Here is a 6,000-nt window from a genome sequence, read left to right as displayed (position 1 = left end):
GCTCTGTGATTCCGCTTGGCTACAATAGCAATATATCGATCTTCCGCGGGAGTTGTAACCCTTGGGCGACCGGCTACGGGCCTTCGGACAACTGTCTGTGTGGTTTCGAATTGTTTCCATAAACGTGAAATTACAGAATGATGAACGCGGAAGAAAAGAGCAACATCTGTGATCGACTGTCCTGCTTCAATGCGCTCCACAGCCCGCCAGCGCTCAGAATCTTCCATTCGTCTTCTGGAAGTCATAGAAACACGTATATCTTGAAAACAAATTGTACGAAAGTTTTAAACACCTTCTATTAGCATTTACAATCAACTTCTGTAACCCTTCATAAAGCTGGCTTCTTATAAGACTGCCGTTTTTGCACATTTCTTGACATGAAAGCACGATTGGCTGTTACCAAACATATTTGCATACTTCCATCCACCTCTGCAGCGAATTGCATCCTCCTCAATTCTGATTTGCTTCCGGAAATTAGAATTTTCCTCTATGTGCTTAACTTTTGGAAGTGAGTGTAAATGATGAAGCATTAAACTGAATCTTTCATCTGTGCCGTAGCGAGAAGCCAATCCATTTGGTCGGATTTTTCTCCAACCACACTGTCACAGATGGAAAAAACAAGCTGTATTAGTAACGTTGAGGAACTCTGATTTTGAAGCATTTATAGTTGCCTTTTCTAGATCACTAATGATTCTAGATGACCTCAGTTCAATATTACTTTCTTCAGTGAAATCAATTAAATCTTGGAATAATTTTTTGCAATTTTCTGCAGATTTGCTTGTCATCAAAACATATACCAGTGGAAGAATTCTGAAATTTTGAGATCCAACAGGTGCGTGAATTGTATCTAGCTGGTAAAATGTTGTGGGCACCGTTTTAAATGTGCAGTCCATAATCCAATAATGTGCCGGTGATAAACGTTTAACATTTGTAACTGTTGTAAACATTAGAAATCTCTCATCTCCAACTGCAGAATCTCTTACTAAAAATAATTCAGCAATTAAAGTACTTCTTAAAGTAGGTGGAATATCATTTTCATTCAATGTTTTTAGTTCTGACGGCCTTTCGTTTTGCCTGACACGTTTAATTTTTTTTCGAACAACTTCTTTTGATGGAAAGTATGGATCAATGTTCTGAGAAGTGTTTACGATGTTACTTTGAATTATCTGGCACGGTTGATTTCCGGTATGCCGAGCATCTTCTTTAAATTGGCCAGTACATTTTGTGATAGCAGCTGCACTCGCTTGCGGAGCATGGTTATGCTCAATAAATTTACGGAGCTGATGTCGTCCATTCAAAAATATTGTTGTTACTTGACCTTTGCTCATATCATATTTTCTTCTTTCACAACACCAATAATACAAATCGTCGCGATTCTTATCTTGCATCATTAAATAACCACGTGCATTAATTTTATTGCGTCCTTTTTGAGTCGGAAGAATTTTACTAATTTCAGCCATATTTTGGAACAATTTAATGAGCAAAAATAAGCCGGCAAGTGAGCACTGTCTATCTCGAGGCGAACGTAACCCTATAGCATGTAGAAAGGCCTAGAGCCGTATCAGAGGAGTAGCTAAGGTTTTAAGCGCCCGGGGCAGAGAAATACCTTATATACACCCCCTTTAAAGGGCGACTGGGGATTAGGGGACCCAATCGCCAAACATTGGTGGCAAAGAATCATCGTCCACCACATTTTTAAATTCTGGCGCCACTGTAGAGACATTAGGTTATTTTAAATACGTTATAACATTAGTCGGCGAGCCGAATTAGTCACTCATTTAATTAGAATTGAGCCAACGTTTGTAAGGCTGCACATCTGTATATCTCCAGCCTTAATTTACTGCTGCACTTCATTTAAACTTATTTCCTCGAATTCGTTAGAAATATAATTGTCAGTCAATCAATTTAGATCCCCTTTCGCGGCAAGACACAAAAAATACGTAAGAACTCAAAACATCTTTATTAAAAATTGTGAAATACAGAAAAACATACAACACCAAATGCAATTAAAGCAGTTAAAAACAATTTTTACAATTAAAATTAGAGTTTCTACACAAAAACAAGCATTTCGTCCAGCGAGCAGGAAGACAGATTTTTCGATGGAAAAAAAAAAAAATTGAACGTTAAATTCTAGAAACTGATGTTGGTGTACCAACTGACTTAATTGCCAGCTCTACTAAGAGTTTCAAATTTAAACAAATGGCGACCTCATTAGGTCTAGCGCCACATGAACTTTTAAATTGTTAATAATTGTACAACTATTTCCTATAGATTAACTAAAGGTATAAAATTACAGCACGCATATATAAATATTTATACTATACAGAGAGAGAGATTTATGTATGTTTGTTGCTTCCGATAAAAGAAGATGCGCAACTAGATGCTATACCAGTCTCATATACAAAATTTCAACGTTCTATGACTTATCGTTTTTGAGTTATGCGAGATATATACATACGTAAAATAGTCCCTTCTGAATCCATTTTACAAACTGTTTTGAAGACAAGAGTCCTTTATTTTATTCATACGTACACATGAATAAAATTTAAAAAAATAAAAAAAAATCTGAAACGCACCAAAAAAAAATCTAAAAGTTTTTCAGATTTTAAATTAAGTCCCAAAGGGGCGTTTTTTTAACATTCTGTGTGTTACCTTTATTTATTAAATATCATGTTCTTCGAGCTTGAACCAGAAAATTCAGTTCAACAGCAATATCGCAAAATAATTTTAAAATGATCATATCTTTAGAATTTCCGATACAGAGTCTGGCGCGCTGTAGATGAATTTTTTTTCCCCTGCAGTGTTGCTATTACTTGCTTTGAAACAGTTTAGTTTGTTAATCAAAAATTCGTTGAAGTGTTACAAAATATGAAATCGATAATAAAACAAATTTCAAATTCAAATTAGGGCTTCCACATGCCCATAGTCTATGGAAGATTACGTTATTCAAATTTTGATGGCTCTAGGTACCGTTGTTTTATCACAGTGCGAGAAATATACATACATTCATGTAGACTGTTCATTATTTACTTTTTTTAAATATAATACAGGGCGATAATATTTGGTGGCAATAATTTGAAAAGTGAAAGAACGCTTATCGTGAATCGAAGCAAAATGCCAAACCGGAATTAATAGTCCTTTTTGGCAAATTGCTCCTTTGGACTAAAAAAAAATCAAATCGATTCTAAAGCGGTCGAAATAGATATTTTAGTATGATATCCGTCATTAAAAAGTAGAATTCTGCAAAGTATTTTGACATTTAGTGTTCTGAGAGCCTCAGCTTATTCATTTATTATTTGTTCAAGATTTAGAAGAGCGTTTGAATGCAAATTCAAGTTTAAACGTTTGTTTTCAAAATGTTGTTCTAATGCATGAACAGATTCAAAATTCAATTTCAAAATGCTGTTCTAATGCATGAATGTTCTAATGCATTAACACCGATGCGTGTGGAAGTGTTCTCCTCAAGACGGTTAGAGTGAAGGAGCGACACCAGTTCTGCCAATGGCGATGTGTTGATGCTTCCCACAATTAGTCCTGTCCTGTCCTGTTATAATGCATGTATAAATAAGATAAACCATCATATTGAATTTAAATTTATTTTGTTGGTCCTAAGTAAAGCCTATGTATAGTACGGTATTTCTTTGTCATTTAATAATTTGTTAGAATCAAGAGTAGAGTTTCATAATGTGTTTTTAACATACACACGTTCTCAAAATTTCCGTTAAGAAAGTTCATGAAACTTCATAGAAAGATTCCGGAACTGTAAATTGTATTAATCGCAAATATTCTTTTCAGCTTAAATCATGGAAACATTTTTTAATTCGTATCTCTAAACTATCCAATTCTTCGTCAAAATTTTGTTTTCTTCAAACTGATTTAAATTATCGTACAGCAATATGTACCTTTTAATTGTAAAATGATGAATACGTTTACAACTGTCAAATTTGGTAATTAGAATTTCTTCTCCAACTTTTACGATTTCAAATGAAACCGGTTTATCTATTTGCCTTCTGTTGTGCTCAAGATTCTCAGTTTTATTGCTTAGCATTACAAAGGCTTACGAAGAGTCCAAAAGAAAATACTGAATTTCAAAGCGAACATTAACAGAAATAATTTTAGTACAACTAACAAATGATTTTTAGTACATCATAAATTAAGCTCGACGTTAGAAAACTGTTTAGAGAATAATCGTGAAGTCTTGAAGTACGACAAAGAAAGGATGTAAAGAATCCTTTATCAACTCAAATATAGTTCACAGTTGGCACCAACTCATGCTTACAAAAAGCCAACACTTTTTGCCTTAACTCTAATGAATAAATTAAAATTAATTGGAGTTAAGTTTAGCCCAACGGCTTCACAAATTAATTACCGTGCAGGCTAGCTCAGCTAGAAAATCAGCGAAATTGCAAGAATAGCTCAAAGCCACAGAAATCTAATCGCTAGAAAAGCAAGACAGCAACGCAGAAGATGCTGGGATATCACCTTCCAAAAACCTTCCCTTAAATACTAATTTCTGCCTCATTTGACTACGCGAGCGTTATTCAATTTGCATTCTGGCAAAAAGTGTGAGTTGAAAGAAAAAGGGATAGGAAAGTCACTTAAACATACACTGACAAGCCTAAACATTATAACCATCCCCACATTTTTTAACAAACTCGTCTGGATACGTTTAGGGCATGCGATTAAGTGGGAATGGTAATTAACTTCTGCTGGAGAAAGTAAGGAATCATTTTTGCACTTAATTTTGTGAGTGATGGGAAAGGGCTGCTGATCTAATCAAATTTCATAAAGGACAGATTGTAATGGCCCGAAGACTCGGAATGAGTATCTCCGAAACTGCACGACTGGCAGGTTGTTCACAATTTACCTATGTTAGTATTAATGCAAAGTGGATAAATGGCGGTAAAACCAGCAGGTGTTGGATGCCCACGCGTTATCAAAGAAAGAAAAAGAACGGTAGAGATTGTCCCACTTGGTACAGCAAAATCGGCGCCGGAACAGTGACTCCGCTGACAGCCAATACAATGCAGTGCCAAGTGCAAGTGTTTCGAAATACACAGTTCAGCGGACTATCTTTGACATCAGACTGGGCAGCAGACGTCCCACTCATGTGCCTCTGTTGACCAAGCGTAATTGTCAACTACGCCTACAGTGGGGCGCCGTGAACATCGAGACTGGACCATGAATAAGTGGAAGACAGTTGCTGGTCGGATGAATCACGATTTCTCATTCATCACGTCAGTGGTCGTATCAGGATACCTCGTTTTTCACGAGAACAGTGGCTCCCCGCTGTACAGCATGTCATACACAAGCTGGCTGGTGGTGGCGGTACTATGCTTTGGAGGAAGTTCTCATGGGCAACACTGAGACCCTTATGTGTGGTAGAACAGACTATGAAAGCTGAAGATCTGAAGAAAATATCTGAAGAAACTGCGGATCAATTGTATAGAAACTGTATTTACCTTTGTAAATTGTATCAATTGTATAGAAACTGTATTTACCTTTTAATTGTAAAATGGCGTCATTCTTCCATGGCATCATTCTTCCCCACTGGAAACTATAGAGGAATTTCCCAGACAATTTTTTAATGACCTTTTTAACTTCGATTTCCCATTTAGAATCTATAGTGTGTACAAGACGGTGATTCCTTTAGTGATGACGTTACTTTTATAACTATTCTCTTTTTTTTTTCTTTTTCATATCTTCAGTGATGTTGTGTGGGGCCTTCTGCGGAGGCGGCGCAACAGTAAAGGATGGCAACTGCAGAGAGGACGATAATGCTGTAAGGCTAATTATTGCTACAGGGCCAGCAGTCCTCTTTTGCAGTGTAACTGTTAACAAAGCGTCATTGTCAACTATGCCTACAATGGACCAGGGAGCATCGAGACTGGACCATGGATAAGTGGAAGATAGTTGCCTGGTCGGATGAATCACGATTTCTCATTCATCACGTCGATGGTCATGCCAGCGTACGCCATCTTCCTGGCGAACAGTTACTCC

This window comes from Stegodyphus dumicola, chromosome 1, assembly GCF_044657685.1.
Source record: "Stegodyphus dumicola isolate Sdum_Otavi_A_Nest chromosome 1, ASM4465768v1".
Lineage (NCBI taxonomy): Eukaryota > Metazoa > Arthropoda > Arachnida > Araneae > Eresidae > Stegodyphus > Stegodyphus dumicola.
Note: the sequence above shows the minus strand (reverse complement) of the source record.